Source organism: Pseudoliparis swirei, chromosome 23, assembly GCF_029220125.1.
Source record: "Pseudoliparis swirei isolate HS2019 ecotype Mariana Trench chromosome 23, NWPU_hadal_v1, whole genome shotgun sequence".
Taxonomy (NCBI): domain Eukaryota; kingdom Metazoa; phylum Chordata; class Actinopteri; order Perciformes; family Liparidae; genus Pseudoliparis; species Pseudoliparis swirei.
In genome coordinates this window covers 21483366-21503883 of record NC_079410.1, presented here as the reverse complement: position 1 = coordinate 21503883, position 20518 = coordinate 21483366, and the positions used below count along the sequence as shown (strand labels likewise).

At 42.1% G+C, this 20518-nt stretch overlaps 1 long non-coding RNA gene across 2 annotated transcripts in view; it reads right to left on the bottom strand.

The window, feature by feature from the left end:
• Nucleotides 1-9825, bottom strand: part of LOC130189268 (uncharacterized) — a 130445-nt gene extending 120620 nt beyond the window's left edge. Inside the window, exons 1-8 of one of the 2 annotated variants that reach the window (XR_008830736.1) lie at nucleotides 9723-9825; nucleotides 9279-9419; nucleotides 8989-9143; nucleotides 8730-8866; nucleotides 8241-8334; nucleotides 7945-8118; nucleotides 7678-7805; nucleotides 7226-7550 (exon numbers count right to left, since the gene is read on the bottom strand). This is a non-coding gene — a long non-coding RNA (uncharacterized LOC130189268). The other variant, XR_008830735.1, reaches the window with a different exon arrangement.
• Nucleotides 9826-20518: the final 10693 nt, after the last annotated feature.

The window sequence follows — 20518 nt, the reverse complement described above, 5'->3', positions numbered from 1 at the left end:
CAATGCTTCATGTGTTGAAGCTGCATTCTCTCTCCTGACCACCAGGGGGCGACTCCTCTGGTTGTATATAAGTCTATGCTTCATGTGTTAAAGCTGCATTCTCTCTCCTAAACACCAGGGGACTCCTCTGGTTGTATAGAAGTCTATATAATGACTCTACTTCTCTCTTGATGTATTCCCTCAGTGAACATTGTAAACATGAGTTTATGTCTCAGTCTCTAGTTTCAAGTCTTCTTCTATACAGCATGATGTCATCATTTAGTATATGATGGTCATTTAGAGTCAGACCATCGGTCCCCAACCACCGGGTTGTGGTCCAGTACCGGTCCGTGGGTCCCTCAGTATCAGGCCGCACAAAAAGAGAGAATGAAAAGATTTTGTTGTTATTGATTATCAAGGTCAGAAACATGTTTTATTTTGAAAAATGACTGGATACATCCGTCTGTGCGTCTGAGCCTCTGGTCACATGACATCTATTCTTCTGTCCATCCTGGAGAGGGATCCTCCTCTGTTGCTCTCCTGAAGGTTTTTTTTTCTATCTTGTTTGGGGAGTTGTTCCTGATCCGATGTGAGGTCAAAGGTCAGGGATGTCGGATGTGTACAGATTGTAAAACATTCTGAGGCAAATTTGTGACAAGTGACAACGACAAATGTCAAAAATGAGTGACTGACGGTGGCCTTGAAAGGACATTTCAGACAACGACTCTGCTGGTGTTCTGGATTAAAATCAAGGCACAAGCATTGACTTTAATAATATATATATATAATATATATTATATATATAGATATTATAGATAGAGATATTATATATATATATATTATATATATATTATATATATATATATATTTAATATATAATATATATATTTAGTATATATGTATTATATATATTATACATATTTTATATATATATTTATATATATATATGATTCAAGTCTATAGAGAGAGAGAGAACTATATACAGTATATAGATCTTATGGTAACCCTCTGAAGTTTACTCCTCTTGACTGTGTGAGGATCGTCGGAGCTCTGCTCCACTGCGCCCTCTGCTGCCAGGAAGTGGAAGTACACCAGTGTTGAGCAGGCGCCACATGCACGACCACACCATGTCGTTTTAACTTCCACTGGGAACATTAGTCCTCTGGACTCAAAATATACATCCTCCTTTGTTTTCTTTTTTTCTTTTTGTTGTTGTACAAAGTTATCGTTTCATATTTCTTTAAACCAAATTGTGTTTATGCATTTCCACACCACATCAGAGGCCTCATATCGTTGCATACCAGCCGTCAGAGGCCTTCGTTAACCCTTCTGCACAATCATGTGTGACTTGATGACACTGAGGGCTGTGTTCAAGCATCCAAAACAAAATACTCACCTAAGGCCGGAGAGGCCTCGCCACGACCTGAGTATCAGAACTGAAGTGTCTTATCATCCGTCCATCCTCATCCGCTAAACCCGGGGTCGGGTCTCGGGGTCGGGTCTCGGGGTCGGGCTGACCCGACTTCCCTCTCACCCGCAACACCTTCCAGCTCATTCTGGGGGTCCCGAGGCGTTCCCAGGCCAGCTGGGAGATATAATCCCTCCAGTTTCTTATCATTATTATTTATAATAGGGCAGTAGGCCCAGTTGATATTAAACTGGCTCCCAAGCCCCATCTGGCGGTTAACATCAGTACTGCAGCCACAGTCATACATATTATATATGGCTCCCAATATATCTATATATCATAATGAACATAATAGTCATATTTAACAACATTGACCAGAGACATATATATATATATATATATATATATATATATATACAGAGAGAGAGAACTATACCAGCCTTTGTATTATTATTTATTTATTTCATTATTATTTATGATTATATATTATTATAAAATGGATATACTGTATATATATGATAATGACCATAAAAGTCATGTACAATTAACTAATTATATTAAGCAGAAGCATATTTATTTTTTGTATCCCAATATATATAAATATATATAACATATTATATGGCTCCCAATATATCTATGTATCATACTGACCATAATTTGCATATTTAACTAATTAATTATATTGACCAGAGGCATATATATATATATATATATGAATACAATATCTTTATATGTAAAAAGATGCATACATTCCTTATGTATCTTGTGTATATACATATTTTGCTCATACAGATGAAGTTATAATAAGCAACGCTGTTCGACCTGACCCGAAAAACAGTACGGCACGATTCAAATATTACACATATTCAAATTTAAATATTTTTAATGTATTATATATCTCCCGCTATATATATATTGGAAGCAATATAATTTTTGTAATCTTTAAAAAAAATCTTTTTTATTAATTTTACAAACACATACAGGAATGAAGAGTAACACCACCCCCAAGAAGTTTGGCTGTGCAGAACATTAGCGTCAGTTGTTTGGAGGCTAACTGTGACACGCTGTATACAAACATACAAACAATAAACAACCACGCCTTAAAGTACATTTGAATATAGTAGGAACTAAGATGTGGAAACAGGCATACTTAACTACATACCCATTTAAAATAAAATACAAAATGAGAAAGAAGGGGTGGAGGGGGGTGGAGGAGGAGGGGGCGTCTCCTAGTTCACTATAGTTCTCTGTTGGATTGCAGCGTTGTTCAAATAGTTAATAAAAGTTTTCCAGTTCTCTTCAAAGGATTCACTGCAGTGCAAATCTGATTTATTCCCCTATTATATGATTTAGGATGCAATATCATTTTTTTATTATATTATATAATATATAATATACAAAGATATATATATATACATTATTTTGTTGTATTATTATATATGGCTCCAAATATATATATATATATTATAGTCATAAATAATAAACTAATTATCATTTTTATAGAGGCATGCTATAACACGTTTCCTTATTAAATAAATATGACTATTCTATTGCCCATGCCAGATTTGTATTTATTTATTTATTTTAAATACAGTAATGATGGATTCATCACGATTTTAAAACATGTATTCTTTCTTTTGTTCAGATGAGACATATCTATATATATAATACCTATTATGATCATTTTGTTGGTAGTCTTCACTTCACCAGTGAAGAATCACACTGAGACTTCCTCACCTCAGTTTCTCAGCAGTTACGTCACCAAAGATGTCGTAAAGCTGCACCGCTTGTCTTTGACCGCTAGATGGCGGCATTTTTTAAGTTTCATTCAGCCAAAGACCAACAGTCCTGACTTCTTCAGTCCTTTATGAATGTATTCATTGATATTGAATTACCATTGTGCATATTCTAATCATGAGTAGAATCGTGATAGCTATAGGATGACAGTATGGAAACATGCAACACATTGTTTGTCACACTCTTTCATGTGTTTATTAAAGTGTTTAACTCCTCCACACACAATGATAATAAGACAGTGATATTCACAATGTTGTACACAAATCAAAAATATCATGTTTGATATACTTAATAAAATTGAGGCTACTTTTTCATAAATTTATGAGTTACCTAATTTTTTGTATTCACAAGTTAAGTCAAACTAATTTGTGTCCAGTCAACTTAATTTTGAAAGTCAATTCAATGTAAATTTGCAATCACATATAAGTTTAATTAAATTACTAAATTAAGTTGACTTTACTTGAAAGTCAAGTCACGGAATTAGAAAAATGTAGTACAATTTACTTGCGAATATTAGTCGACTTAACCTACTAAATTAAGTTTGATATCCATCAGCATTACATCAAGTTTTCTCAATCATTAGATTTAAATATGCAAATAGCTCTTAGAGAATTGTGGAGAAATCCAGAAGTAGTCAAATAAAACCTAAATCTGTATTTTGGATATTTTCTTTGCACCAGTCTGAGCGAAGACAATATCTCTGATTGGAAGACTTTTAACTCTCTTACTGCTGTGATGTTCCAAAATGAGGTCATGAATCAAGAAATATTTTTTCACCACAGCCGGGATGTTGAACGATGAATGGCTCCATCTGTTTAGGCGGCATTGACACCTCTGACTTTTTATCTATCTTTCTTCAGCGAAATGTTACCGTCGAGGAAAGCTTTTGGCAATTTAAAAACTGTTCTGTAACAGGCAGATGCCAACCACGTCATATATTAATATTTATTTCTTTAATTACATTCAGTTAAGGTGCGTTCACACCAAAAGCGAAACTATTTTTTCACGCGACTGAATCCCATGAAAAGTCAACGTACAGACGCGTGTGGCTGCGATAGACGCGATATTTTCCCGGGCGGCGCGTTTAGGGCGTTTGTGGCGACGCGATGTGGGCGACGCGTTTCCAGCGGCGCAGTTTTCGCCCCGAGTTGAAATATTTCCACTTTGAGGCGGTCATCTCGCAACTCGGGCCAATCAGCTCTTGAGTTCCGCTCTCGCAGCTGGAAGCGGAAGTCTTTCAGACGTAACAGTAACTTCATCGGTGAAAGTGACCGAGCTGAGTGAGCCTACGGGTGATGTCATGAACCCAAACACGAGGGCGTTAGTGTGTGGGATGTCCACGACAAATATAAAGCAGAACTAGTGGTTAGTTATTCTGGTGGATGAAGGAGATGATAACGGTCTTTACGGAGACGAGACACGGAGATAAGCCCCGCCCCTCGCGGAGCGTCTCGACGCTCATGGTGAGAACACGGTGAATGGTCGAGCGAGTAAACTCACGCGTTTTGGGCGACGCGAAAAATAGTTTTGCTTTTGGTGTGAACGCACCTTTACTCTCCCAGGTTTATAGCTCGTTTCTCTACCATTCTTCAGCACCAGTGGTGAAATATGTCAATATATTTTGCCGTGGACCCCATCGTACAGTAGAATACTAACATGTGTGCAGTAGTGCGTATGGATCAGTACCAGTGGTGGATAAAGTACCCAAAAGTCATACTTGAGTAAAAGTAAAGATACTTGACGGGAAAATTACTCAAGTAAAAGTAAAAGTCACCTATGAGAATACTACTTGAGTAAAAGTATTAAAGTATCCGATTTTTTTTGTACTTAAGTATCAAAAGTAATTTTCTGATATTAAATGTACTTAAGTATTGAAAGCAAATGTAAAAGTAAATGCTGTTAATAAAAAAAACAAAGGGTAAGAATTTTGAGAATTATGAAGTTTATTTGTTTGGGTGCTGTGGCCGCCATGAACAAGGAGTATGAGCTCGGATGAACTTAGCAATATATGAATACTATGAAATTACTAAAATATAAAAACACGATTAACACAGAAAAAAGCAGAACCAAAAGTAACAACCAGAATCATCACTTTAAAGTGAAAAATGTCTTGTTCATCTTCAAAAGAAGTTGATTTTCAAAATGGACAGATTTCAGTGTCGCTCTTCTTGGACTGAAGACAGTCCTGCGATGCTGAAGAGCCGTTCACCTGGTGCAGGTAGAGTGTGTCTAGCTTCACAGGCCCTGATGCAGGTAGAGTGTGTCTAGCTTCACAGGCCCTGATGGTGCAGGTAGAGTGTGTCTAGCTTCACAGGCCCTGATGCAGGTAGAGTGTGTCTAGCTTCACAGGCCCTGATGGTGCAGGTAGAGTGTGTCTAGCTTCACAGGCCCTGATGGTGCAGGTAGAGTGTGTCTAGCTTCACAGGCCCTGATGGTGCAGGTAGAGTGTGTCTAGCTTCACAGGCCCTGGTGCAGGTAGAGGTGTCAGCTTCACAGGCCCTGATGCAGGTAGAGTGTGTCTAGCTTCACAGGCCCTGATGCAGGTAGAGTGTGTCTAGCTTCACAGGCCCTGATGGTGCAGGTAGAGTGTGTCTAGCTTCACAGGCCCTGGTGCAGGTAGAGTGTGTCTAGCTTCACAGGCCCTGGTGCAGGTAGAGTGTGTCTAGCTTCACAGGCCCTGATGCAGGTAGAGTGTGTCTAGCTTCACAGGCCCTGATGCAGGTAGAGTGTGTCTAGCTTCACAGGCCCTGGTGCAGGTAGAGTGTGTCTAGCTTCACAGGCCCTGGTGCAGGTAGAGTGTGTCTAGCTTCACAGGCCCTGATGGTGCAGGTAGAGTGTGTCTAGCTTCACAGGCCCTGATGGTGCAGGTAGAGTGTGTCTAGCTTCACAGGCCCTGATGGTGCAGGTAGAGTGTGTCTAGCTTCACAGGCCCTGGTGCAGGTAGAGTGTGTCTAGCTTCACAGGCCCTGATGGTGCAGGTAGAGTGTGTCTAGCTTCACAGGCCCTGATGGTGCAGGTAGAGTGTGTCTAGCTTCTCAGGCCCTGATGGTGCAGGTAGAGTGTGTCTAGCTTCACAGGCCCTGATGGTGCAGGTAGAGTGTGTCTTCAGCAAAATCCACAGTGTCAATTCAACACCAATAGAGTTAAATTCAACACTTTGAAAGTGTCTATATTGGTCCACCCCATTTTGAGTTAAAACTACACTTTTAAAAGTGTTAAAAGATCAACACTGTGATAGAGTTGAAGCAACTCTCTCAATAGTTGACATTTAACACCAGTCAACACAGGCCAGTGTTGAATTTACACAACACTAGTGTGCAGTGTCATAATTTAACACTATCTGTATATTGTTTTAACACCGACTAGAGTTGCTGAGCTATGTAACACTATAGGGGATTTAAAATTAAACTCTGTATTTTACTCTTGTAGTTGATTTATATATATATATTTTAACACTGTCGGGAGTTATAATCCTCAATGCTATATATGGTACAATTTTACTTTGGAATTCAGTATACTCCTAGTATTTAATTACAAAGAAGAAAATCAATACAAAAGTTTGTTCAAATAAAATTGTATTTTCAAGCCCACCACAAACATAGCATTACAATAACATTTCTTAAATGGCAGCCTCAATAGTACAGGTCACACAAAACAATAGCACGGGTCACACAACATGGCACAATGTATATTTTTCATCCATCTCATTAGATAACTGTTTATCATAGGGTCTATAATAAATCAACTCATCAATAGAAACAACATAAAATGAATCATCCTCTCCTTGATACAATAAGCACTGAAGTGACAGTGACAGTATTTGTTGAAACAGTGTCCCGTGCAAACGAATAAGGTGTTTCTTGAACCCTGAATAAGTGCAAAATAATATAAAACATTCCGCTGTCCACATTTCAAACGTAATGTCTTTCCTGGATATAAACCATGGTAAAATCTCAAATGCTTACAAAGCAACATAGAACTTCTGTGGTGTAACTTGCAGATAAAACAAATCAACATATTTGCATCCAAGGATGTCGTCACCTCAGATACTTGTGTTCAGCAGTCTTGCTCTGAGCTCCTTCACACGAGGACTTTCCTTGGTACTTCCCACATCAATGTTGAACACAGTTGTTTGGATGAATGTGTAGAAGCTGTTAAGGGATTCGTGGTAGTGAACACTGAAGATGAAGTGGGCCTTAAAGAGTTCATCGAAAGCTGCCAGGGACGTCTGAGCCTTGCAAGGGATGGCCTTGTGGTCAACGATGACATAGAATCTTTGGATGTTGTTCTTCTCTTCACCGACACACAGGAGGATGGGTTGTCCTGGTTCCAAACTCTCAAGGAAGGTCTCAACACTGGCGCCAATCTGGAAAAAACAGAAGCATGAGGAACTATTTTAATGGCCCACTACATTACTAAAAACATATGTGCCTCTTCACAAAAAGAGGCATTGAATACAACTAAATAAAGAAGCATATTAAAACATTGCATACCCTCAAATATCTCACAACAAGTTTGATTGCTTGATGCGAGCTAATTTTAGGACTCTTCTTGGGTCCTTTTGCAGTAGGGGGAAGTAGGTGAACCAGCAGTAGGATGCTTGACAGGTCACTGTCCCAGCCTAGGGGGAAACCAGAAGAAAGTAGAAGATTTAACAAAGACTTACATGTGAAAATAAATATATCCACATTATGCTCAGACAAGATTTCTGAATCAGGCAAGTAAATTAATGTTTTAAAAAGATAATGAGCGATGCTTACCAGACACATCTGAGGAGTGATGCCCAGACAACAAAAATGTATCTTGCTCTTTGGTCCAGCTTGATAGGTACAGGTGGTTGAGCATCTCCGAGATAGAACTGCAGTGTCGCGCTGGACTGTCTTTATCCTTCAGGCCAAATAACCAGATCCACTGTCAGCATCATAGAAGTGCTCCTAAAAAATTCGAGAAGAAAGAACAAAACTAAACATAACTGATGGGTCACAGCCAAACAAGGCAAATTCAGAATAACCTCCCTGCATACTTTGGAGTATAAGCCATTCATTTACAAACTTACATATCCATTTGTTGATTAAGGATCCCCCAGGTAAGGAAATAGAGTGGTAGTGCCAAGAGCGTATTTTGTTCGCACATAGGTTGGTGGGATCCTCCTTTAAAAAGTAGAAAAACATATTATTTTTCAAACTTTAAAATTGTAAAATGTCAAACTAAAATTATTATTATTATCAAGAAGAAAGCAAAAAAGACAGACATCTCTAAAGTAAACTATATTAATGCAAACAAATGATTTGTGTTATCATGATAACTATTAGTCTTTTTGTTTACAATTCCCGTGGCTTCTTTTGCACTGATCATACATTCGCCCGGTTTTCCCATTGGCTAATTAATTTGTATAACTTAATTGCTTTAATATTTTTGCTCCAGAAATGAGATTATATTTTATATATATCATTTAATAATGTGACAGGGTTCTGTAACAACTGCATCTTATGCTATGAAGAAAAAATAGATTTAAGGTGGGCACCAGTGAACATAAAATGCTTACCCATGAACTTCAATCATGTCAGCCACCAGTAGGTTTATCATATGTCGCCGGGTACCATCCGTCAATGTCTTTGTTTTGTCATATTCATGCAACACTTTTACTCCCCCTGGCTTGGACTGAAGAACATCTCTCACCATCTAAAAATAAAAAGAATCAGACAATAAGTTATCATGTTAACCTTTACGGCAACAAGAGCACTGCTCGTTTGGACAATGTCTTTGGGTTTCAGTTTTATTAACAAATGTAATGTGCTATATACCGCTTCAGCTGATTCCCTATCGTCGTGGGTCCTTTTCCTCCCACCATCGTTCTCAAGAGTTATTGTTGCATCAGATGAATCAGAAGGCACAGAGGATACAGTGTCTGACACATTCGACTCAAAAGAAATTTCTGCTTGATCTGGTTGAAGCACAACTGCAAGACAGTTCAAAGAAATACACACAAAAAATTGGTTATACTGTCACAACTCTACAATACTAGTCAGAAAAACAGCTCACAGTACATTACAGTTCATGATCCTCATTTTTCCCTAACAAAGCTAAATCTTACCTCCAGACTTTTCTGTGGACACATTGACAGTAAGGTCCCCTGCTTGTAAGAGTTCCTCAAACACATCTGCATCCACCTCTGTCCCTGATTGATCCGTCAAGTGCAAGTCTGTCTGTAGAGGAAGACCTAACTTTCCTATTACTGAGAGAATATCAGATTTAGAAAAATGGTCCTTTGTAAACTTCTATTGACACTTTTATTATTATAATGTCTGAGCAGTGTGCAGAATATGTGATATAAATTCCCCATCATACACCAATTGTCCATTTTGACTTGCTCACAAGACATAACAATTGGTCAACATAATAAAAAAACAATTGATAGGCGAGGCAACCAAACATTACTTAAATTAATATAAAAAGACACTAACATGAACTGACATTCAAGCAAATAATTTGTTTACTCCAAACAGATACAGCTGTGTAATAAACAAGTAATACCAACCTCTCAATAAATGTATTGTAGTCTTCATAGCCTGCTTCAGTTTCTGCCACCTTAACATACTTCTGACTTGAACCAAATCTCACCTTGACCAGCATATTGTCCTACAAAGAAAGAAAAAAACATTCATGAAATGTCTAAAACTCATGTTTTGTTTTCCCCTTGCCTTTTCTATGCCACCTGGCGTCGACAGTGTACAACTAAATCAAATTAATGTGCATCATACTTGTGTGACTAATAATTTTAAGTCACTTAAGTGAACGATGGGAGAGCTGGGCGCTCCATGCAGTCGCAGAAGTCAAGGCGCTGCCACTCTCCCAAAGTTTTCAATAGCGGCTCTGTTAAGCGCTTTACCCGACGAACGTGTCCCGAGGTCGGCCGCGAAACCGCCAGGTTACCCGCCCGTTATGGAGGACATTTTTTAGATTTTCAACCCGCCCAAAGTGATCGAAATTCGGACCCCAGACTTGGGCAAACCACGCCGAATCATGGAGCCACGGATAATCTTTAATTCGACTGGAGGAAGTTTTCCTTAAGCGGGTCCATAAATCGCTGAACCCGACGAAAGCGGGTCGCGCATTCTCCAGGTCAGGACATTTTTGGAGTATGAAAGGGGCTTAAAAGAGCCTGAGCCTGACCTTCTGTTTAGTTAACTATGTGTCGGCCAGAACAGCAAGCTTGCACATCTCTTTACGTCTCCATTGTGCAGACATGTTTGTCCAAAGCATGTTTTAATTACTTTACTCCTTCTGACATTTGCATTTTTCCGGTCACGCATTATATCGATACACACAAATGCTAGCACAAGTTCTTGACTGTACAGGCTAGCTTAGAACGTTAGCCACATGGCAGCCCTACCCACAGACATCGACACACGGACATACAAAATAACTTAAATTGCAAGTAGATAATGTCCACATGATAATACATTGACTTTCCATGTATTTCAAATAACTTCAGTTTAAATTTGAACCAAAACTAAGAAAGTGCAAAGAGCAGAGTGGAAACGTGGCTTACCCCGAAAAGTCCCGACACTAAGAGGAAGTAAAGCTAACGGAACAGTGAGATAAATGCAGTCAAAATAAAATGCTCTTGACATTTCACGACAACCCCCACACATTTCTCTTTATTTAAAAGTGTCTAACCTTAATATGAAGCCCAATAGACTTGTTTAAATAATTTAATTAACACATGTGGGCGAAATGGCAGTAATAAACGAAAAGAAAAGAAAATAGTGGACAACATAGGATAATTGTTAACCTGCCTTCAAAATAAATGTCTGTGCTCTACCATTACAGAATTCTTTTTAAAAATTACAATTACGGTTCATAATATAACGTGATTGCAACGTGTGTTGATTATTCTAATTTCTTAATGAGAAAAAATATCACTATTCATCCTACTTGGCTAACATCACAGTCTTTGGCTAGCTAAACATTCTTTTTTATGCTATTCGGTTAGCTAAACATGCTGAGCTGGATAGCTAGCTAATGTTAGCTAACCATCAAGGATATACCTTTTCCAACGTTAATGTTACCTGTAGAAATACACACTGAAATACACACTAGGGTAGAACATTTAATGAAGAGACATATGCGGAGACATACTTACACAGGTATCATCCTAGTCACAGTTGGAATGATGTCTGAACATGTCCAGTCCACAGAAAAGAGTCTTAAGGTGTTTGTCTGGCTGCGTCAAACAATCTCCCGCCTCTTTCAAACATGCAGCCTTCTGGGGGATGGGTAACACTAGCTGTAGTGTAAAATCAACACTGTAGAGTTGTTTGCCGATTATGCCATTTGACTCCCTGTATTAACACCAACTCATTTTGAACAATAACTCTCTTGGAGTTGATTAACACTAAACCTGAGTTGAAATAACTCTATATTTTAACACTCAACCCTAACACTGAACATCCAACACTTTCGATTTTGCTGTGTAGCTTCACAGGCCGTGGTGGTGCAGGTAGAGTGTGTCTAGCTTCACAGGCCCTGATGGTGCAGGTAGAGTGTGTCTAGCTTCACAGGCCGTGGTGGTGCAGGTAGAGTGTGTCTAGCTTCACAGGCCCTGATGGTGCAGGTAGAGTGTGTCTAGCTTCACAGGCCCTGATGGTGCAGGTAGAGTGTGTCTAGCTTCACAGGCCCTGATGCACAGGCCCTGATGCAGGTAGAGTGTGTCTAGCTTCACAGACAGCAGCACACAGTTGGGAAGCATTTCAGCAAGTCAACGTGATCCACGTCTCCATCCAGCTGTTTGCTGCTGTCATGCGCTTGAGATGACGAAGAAGAAGTCCTCTTCATCAGATGAACTGGACCTGGTGGCATCACCTAGCTGCAGGGAGGGTTCTTCCCAGTGGCGGTGCGTCCATAGAGGGCGCTAGGGCGCCTCCCCTCTTAAAATTGTGATGAAAAAAAAAAGAAGAAACAAAAAAATACATCCTGTCAAAAAACATTATATGCCTGTGGCAGCTGTGTCTGATTTGGCCTCGGCTGCTGGTGCTTGGCAATCAGTCAGCAGCCGAGGCCGCCCTTATAAAAGCTCCCACTTGAGAGTGGAGGGTGAGGTGAGCAGAGGCGCGTGTTTTGCGATCTGCTCGGTGTCATTGTGTGTGCAATAAATATGTCCGTGAACAAAACCTCTTGCTGCCTGGCGGATCCTTGGTGCTGGTGGGGGAAACCCACGGGTAGTGGCAGTAGACCTGGTACAATGCCAAATCATTTAAAGAGTAAATATACCGTGTTGACGCGCTAAATGTGTGTGGGAGACCGTCAGCCTGTCAACAACCACTTAAGTTAATGTGAAAAAATATATATCGCCATTATCACGGAGAGAAGCCCCTCCCCTTTTACGGGACACCGGCCAAACGTATGTGTGCGGCAGCGAGAAAACATTTCAGTCGTTTCGGCAAGGACGGCTTCTCATTGGCGGATGAAACGTGAATCTTGGGGCACAAAAATGTGCGCTCATTGGCCAATGACATCGTTTTATTATTTCACGTGACTGGACTATTCGGCAGATCAGAGACCGGTATCGTTCCCTCAGCCCAGAGAGCTCCACGGAGCTACGGGAGCAGGTAGCTAACGGAGCTGTCAGCTGGAGGCTCAGTGAGTAATGCACTGTTTAGTTTCTCCTGTCTGTTGTTCCAAAGTCCTGGGACTGAAACTCTCTGGACTACAACGGGGGGAGGGATCTAAAGAGCTGCAGACAAGTGTAAAGCACGAATCTTGCCGCAGTTATCTAGCTAAGAGCATGGAGCTAACTAGCTAACAGCCTGAAGCTAACCCTGTTTGTAGAGCAGCAGAAGGAGACCGAACTGGCATCGAAAACACAACGAAGAAGTTCTGAAAAACAGACACATTCCCTCCAGAATAATGAAACAGGCTCATCACAGATATGATTGACTTTAACCAGAGAGTTATGGAGAAGTTTGACCACTTTAAAGAGAGGAGGCTACTTTTCTTTACACGTAGTGGGTCTGCTCTGTCACCCAATGTAACATGTGATCTCTTTCTGACTCTATTCTGCTCTGAACCTCTTTCATGTGAGGGTGAAACTCTTTTATTTTGCAAACCTCTGAAACCCAACCCAATGTTTCTTAAAGCTGCTCTGAACCTCTCATACCCAAAGTTACAGTGTGTTGATAGTTGTTATTGGACAGTGTTGAGCACGCTGTGTTCTTGAAATAAAGCTTTGTTTTTTACAATATTCTACTCAAAACCTCTTTTCTTCTCATTGAGTGCTATTTAAACTGCGCCCCCCCCCCCCCAAAAAAATTTCACCAGCCGCCACTGGTTCTTCCATGTGCTGCTTGATTCCTGAAATAAAGTGAGAGTATTATAGACATGATAGAATTAATAACACTTCCTAACATGTCATGACCCCAACCAACAGTTTTGTACAAAATAGTTTGTTTTAATTTGAGGTTCATACATTTAGTTTCATGCGCTGTCCGTGCATCCAGAGTTGATTTGTGAATATGTACTTGTATCTCTGTAGTTAAACACAACAACAGTCCCAAATCAATATCGTCGCCATTACTGGACCGTCACTCTTATAATATTAATGCAAATAATGATAATAATGCTGTAATGATTAGCATTATATTATAGCCAAGACGACTCAAATCAACAAATTCTCACAACTGTCAACACTTCTTCAGCTCATTAACTCGCTAGAGATCCGTCTGCTGCACTCACGCTAATTGTCTCATTAATTGACGATAGCTAGCGAACGGTAGCCTAACATACAACATGCGTAGGACAATCAGACACCTGCCTCTCCTCTCCTGCCAAAGATATAACTTACTCCAATCCTGAGGACAACACTGCTAGATATCTTAACAGGTTTATGATGATTATCAAAACTAAACATTAACGTTGCGGCTCATGGGATTAATCTTAATTTACCTCAATGTGTTTCCTGAGGTTGGTGAGTTGTTGAAGGCCAGTATCTCCGTAGCTTTCGGTCGGCATGAGAGGCACTTCATCCGGTAGGAAGGAACTTTCACTCCGACAAAAGAAAAGAGTTCGCCCAAACATGGCCACGGACGTTGATCTTGGTCCCCATGGTTGCTCGAGTAGCTTCCATTGCTGCTCCACATGAAATGAGTCGTATCTGTAGCCGCTCGCTCGCTAGCATCCTGGGCATCACTGGGAAGAAAAAACACGAGGCAAGGACCACTGATCCCCAACCTGGTGTTCGTGCTGCGTTCAGGTGCGCTGCGGTGTGTTCCACAACAGTCCCCGATGTTTCTCATGATTATTTTTTTCCGTAGTAACGAGTAACGATACTGTTTCAGGGGAAATGTATAGGAGTAAAAGTACAAGTTTTCATTGCAAAATGTAGTGAAGTAAAAGTAAAAGTAAACAGAAATATAAGTTGTAAAATAAAGTACAGATACCCAAAAAAACGACTTAAGTAAAGTAACAAAGTACTTCTACTTCGTTACTATACACCACTGATCAGTACCCATAACCCTCAACCCAGGATAGAGCAGTTGGGTGAATGTGCGTCGTCAGAGAAGAATCTGTAGAACAGGGGTCCCCAACCCCCGGTCCGCGGCTTGGTTTTTTTTTTTTAATCAGTCGGAAAAATATATTATTTTGAAAAAGGACCGGATACACCCGTGTGTACGTCTGAGCCGCGTTCAGGAGTCTTAAAGTTCGGGTTTATCGCTGCAGGCGAGTCTCACGCGCCGAACCCTCTGCTGGCGGCACAGTGACAAACAGGGTGTCCGCGGGGCATTAAAAAGTCTTAAAAAGTCTTAAATTGCTTTTCCTAAAAATAAGGCCTTAAAAAGTCTTAAATTGTCTTAAATTCAGATTGGATTGGTCTTAAATTTTTTGGGTGTCATGTCATTACGAATATGAGGCAATCTGTTCCGCCAGGTCCGTATTTTGCTCTGGTTGCTCTGCGGTGTCTCTGGTGTCACCGGGGCCACGCCCCTTCTCTTAAAGGGGCCCCGCGTATTCGGTCCCATCAATCCCCTACAACGTGAAGCATCGGCTAGTTTAGAAAACATGGGGGATGCAAGTTCAACAACTGCTTGAAAAGAACGAGTGTTTCTGGTTCCGGTGGGTGAAATGCTTCTGAAGCTGCGTTATGTGTCGGGAGACTTTCCAGCGGTGGAATCTCACGAGCAGAGCAAGAAGCACAGAGACTAGCGAAGGCCCCCAGCAGCCTGCGGGGCTAGCTCCTGCTCCGCCGCCCGCAACGACGTCAACGCTACAACGCTGGAGGTCACCGGAGGAAATCCAGCGCCGTGCAACAAAGAGCTCATCACCGAAGTCCAACGCTGCAGTGCGTTCTTCATTCTGTTCCACGAGACTCTGGACCAGACCACCGCGAGCAGACAGCTGGACTTCATGTGCGCTCTTGGTGAAATGACCACGTCCCGTCAGGATCCTATGGAGCACAGCTCATGGGCCGTGAATAGTTTTCATTCATATTAATCCAGTCTGACATTAATCTGAAGTGGTGGTGTCATGAAGAGATGTGGTGACTGTTGGCTAATGTCTGCCTTTTTTTTCTTTTTTCCAGGAGAATGGACCAAATGTCAACTGGAAGTTTTTGTATTCATACAGTTTGAAAAGGATTGTTTTCCTAGTATATTCACAAAAGCTCAGGAGTAGACGTGTGAACCTGTGCACAAACATCCATCACATAGAGACATGAGAACTCACTCACTCACACACACACACACACACACACACACACATACATTCTATTATGTAAATGTTTTTGCATTTTAAAAGCAGCTGGAAATGTTATTTATGTTATTTTATAGATTTTTTTTGTTCAAAAGGAACTATGTTGCACGTATTTTAAAAATATATTTACTTGATTTTATATGGGACCTAAATGTTCTGAAAATGTTGTATTAATAAATATAATTTACAACAGCAATGACATTTGTGTTATCCTTTTGCATTACACCATACTGTTAATTTTGAACAGACATCAGTGTGTTTACTTTGAATTAATTAATTTAGATTAATGTATATTTCCTTCGTACGTTAGGTCTTAAATTTTATTTAGACGTGGTCTTAAAAAGTCTGAAAAAGTCTTAAATTTCACTGGTTTATTCCTGTAGACACCCTGGACAAAGAATCTTAAAACATATTCAACCTGCTCAATGAATTTTGTCACTTCAGGGAAATGACAACTGTTTTCAAGTTGGCCGATAAAGTCGCTGCTGTGTGGGCGAGTGAACAGCGGAATATTCTACATGTTTCAGACGTTGACCGGGTGGAAGAGGCTTTTAAAAGAGTTTGAGCGGTACTCCAACCACAAAAGACCCGACTGCAAAAGAATAGACCTGCAACCCATTCGTAAACAAACCCACCCGGTGAATCGAGCCCGTCCGAGAAGGAAGAAAATGTGTTGGAGATGCAAATGACGGTGGCCTTAAGGGACATTTCACACAATAACTCTGCCTGTTCTAATGACAGCGACCAGAACTCGGTTAGGAGCAGCGGACCAAACACACGTCTGTGTCACCGTCTCCATCAGCGGCTCTTTGCAGGTAAACAAGCGCACGGCTCACACTCATTCGGCGTAATGATGAGTTGTAGTTTTGGCACTTTATGCCCTTCGTATAATTGTATGACGTCATATTTATTACGTCATTTATATTGCCGGTCCGTGAAAATAATTTCTGACACGGAACCGGTCCGTGGCTCAAAAAAGGTTGGGCACCGCTGCTGTAGAACAACAGCGACCAGTCCAGTAACACTGCGATCCTCTGGGCGCTGTGGTACGATATTGTAGGCACTGCCCTTCCCGTTGTGCCAAGCGGTCTTCCTGTAGCTCTTCAGGCACCATGACCTGTCTGGAGAAAACTCCATAAACGTTCATTGTTATGCAGATGATACTCAATTATATCCATCAATCAAACCAGAGGAGACCAACCAGCTTGCTAAACTTCAAGCATGTCTTAATGACATACAAACATGGATGACCTGCAACTTCCTGATGTTAAAAGTTATTTCACTCAGTCCAGAACACCTCAGAGATCAATTATCTGGTGATGTGGTTTCTGTAGATGTCATTTCCCTGGCATCCAACACCACTGTAAAGAACCTCAACGTTATCTATTCTGTACACATGACATCTATGCGTCAGTCCATCCTAGAGAGGGATCCTTCTCTGTTGCTCTACTGAGGTTTCATCCCTTTTTCCCCTGTGATAGGCTATTTTTTACTTCTTGGGAGTTTTTCCTGATCCGAGGTGAGGTCCCGGGACAGGGATGTCTGTGTACAGATTGTAAAGCCCTTTGAGGCAAATTCCTAATTCGTGATATTGGGCTATATGAAATAAACTGAATTGAATGACTGGTCGTTCCAACCGAGCTGCGAGTCATCGCTTCGTCCCTGGCACTCCAAGTCCCACCAGCAGCGCCCGCTCAGACCATTCGTGCACAGGACCTGGTGCCTGTGTTCAAACCTCTCTGTGCGAACAGGGTACTGCCCTGAGAAGAGGTAGAGACAAATCTCTTGCCGATGGTTTCCGGACACGATCAAGGTAATAGGACAAGTCCGGTGAGTGACGTTTGTCAAGGGACTTCCACCCAGAGCATTAGCCTGAAGGGGGAATCCAACTCCTCCACGGGAACCGTATGTGCAGAGACAAAGGAGGAGTCCAAAAAACTCTGTTCTGCTCCGGTGGCAACGAGTGACAAAACCGAGAGCGAACCGGACGGTAGGCAGAGCTTAGCCGGAAGAGTGAGACGGGCCTCTGAGCAGGAGAGCTGGGTGGAGTTGCTCGCCATTATTCCCACTTCTACTGACGCGCCCTGTCTTTTGGGCGCACGGGACAGACAGAGATACGGTGACCCGACTCGCTGCAGTAAAGGCAGGCACCGGATCAGATTCGGTGCACTCTCTCCCTGGGACAGGTGGAAATGACCCGACTGCATGGGTTCATCCCGATCCCCGGAAGGGAAACCCGGGAAAAGGTGAGTGCTGGGGATCCGAGCTGCTGCGACATGGGGGAAATGGAGACCGGTGACTGGAAGTGGTTGAGGGCTGGCGAACCGGTGTCGAGACCCTGGCGCTCCCTTCTCTCCGACGTTCTCGCAACCGAGTATCCAGTCGTACGGAGAGAGCAATCAGGTCCTCCGGCGTCTTAGACTCCTCCAGAACGATAAGCTTGTCCTTCAGTGTGTCTGAAAGGCTGCTGAGGTAGACCGCTTTCATCGATCTCTCCAGGATCCGAAAGTCAATGGAATATTCAGCGGCGCTAGCAGAGCCCTGGCGGAGGTGTTGAACAGCTTCCTGGGAATACGAAGAATGGGCGAAAGCACACCTAAACGCGCCGAGGAACTGTTCGAAGAAAACAGTGTCCAATGGGTTCTGGGTGAACCAGGGCCCAGTCGAAAGCACGGCCATGACACAACCCAGTCAGATAGGCCATTTTAGAACTGTCCAATGCATACGTGCGGGGCTGTTGGCGGAACACAAACGCCGTCTGGAGAAGAAAACATCTACACCCCCTTGTGTCTCCATGGAAAGGTGCAGGGGGAGCGACAAAGGACAGATGGGCTGGATACTCGGCAACTGCTGTCTGATCCTGGGGGGAAGAGCAGCGTTGTGAGAGTCCTTGCACCATGCATGCCGATTTCTGACACCTCCGCTCGGAGGGATTGCTGTGAGCCCCGTAGATCGTGCAGCAGGTGGCTTTGCTGTCCTAGCCGAACTCCTTGGTTGGTGATTGCCATCCGTAGAGGCTCTGGAGGAGACGACGCTGCTGCAGCTGCTGGGTCCATATTATGGTCATTCCATTCTGTGATGACGTGGTGTGTTCACAGACCCAAATGCAACAACAGCGTTTATTTGCAGAGATGAAAACAGGAACAAACGAGAATGGGCACTCAGTAGAGCGCATACCTTCGCATATCACAAGATTGGGCATTGAATTATGAACATTTTGGCATTAGTTGCATGCCAATTGGATAAAAATTGACCATGTTATGATAAAAAAGATTTTGACCTATCCATGACCTTGACCTTGACCTTTGACCCGATTGATCCCAAAATCTAATCAAATGGTCCCCGGATAATAACCAATCATCCCACCAAATTGCATGCGATTCATGAAGATGTTGACCTTTTCATGACCTTGACCTTGACCCGATCGATCCCAAAATCTAATCAAATGGTCCCCGGATAATAACCAATCATCCCACCAAATTTCATGCGATTCGGTTTAAATCTTTTTTTGTTATGCGAATAACACACATACAAATAAATAAATGAATAAATACACAGCGATCAAAACATAACCTTCTGCATTTTCAATGCGAAGGTAACAACAAGATCCGGTTGCAGACTTCCTCATTATCACATTTTCCCTTCAATATTGAACATCTGATTTCTGCGAGTGTGTTATGATGTGGTGTGTTCACAGACCCAAATGCAGCAACAGTAGAGCAGAGTTCTTTCATTAGACCAGTGTTTATTTGCATGCGCACTCCGCTCTGGGTCGGAAGGTGGCTGTTAAATAAAAGCGTAATCCGAGTCAGAAAGTGTCTGTTTGAAGTCCGCAAACTCCTTCCTGGTCCGAGCCGGAAGGTGGCTGTAAAACATCCGCGTACTCTTCTCTGATCCGAACCGGAAAGTGGCTTTTAACGGTGGGTTGACTGGCAGGCAGGATCGACTGTGTGACGCCTGAGGCTGGACACAGGACATACAAGCCTCACCGCTGATCTCCGTGGAACGAGCAGGAGTTCCTCTTCTTGCAGGTGGAACCCGAGGCTCGACACTGGCAGGAAGGTAAAAACGGAACAGGAACATCAGACATGCAAAACTCACGGATAACTCACGGTTACTCACGGAGGAAGATGGCAAACGGACGGACTGACACCGGAGGCGAGGATGAGTATTTATCAGCAGGAGATGAGTACGGGAGATGCCAATCAGCTGTGCTCACGGAGAGAGGCCCGGCTGTGGGCGGAACTCACAGAAGACAAACGGGGTTAGACAACAATCCTCATGCTTCTTGCATGGAAACCAAAGACGTTGCAGGTAGAATCAAATATTAGCATGAACAGGGGAAGGAATACCGGGCACAAGAGTGTTTAACCACTGGTGTGTAGTACTAGTTTGCACATGCGCAGTACAGATCGGGCAGCGAGTGACGCGTGTTGTTGTTGGTGTTGTTCCTATTGGACGTAAAGGAGCCAATACATGATATAACGTGATATTGGATCAATGCGTAAGCTGGCGGAGTCTCTGAAACCAGACGGGTACCTTTTGGGTCTGAAGAGTGAAGTCAATGCGGATGTGTCTAAAAACATC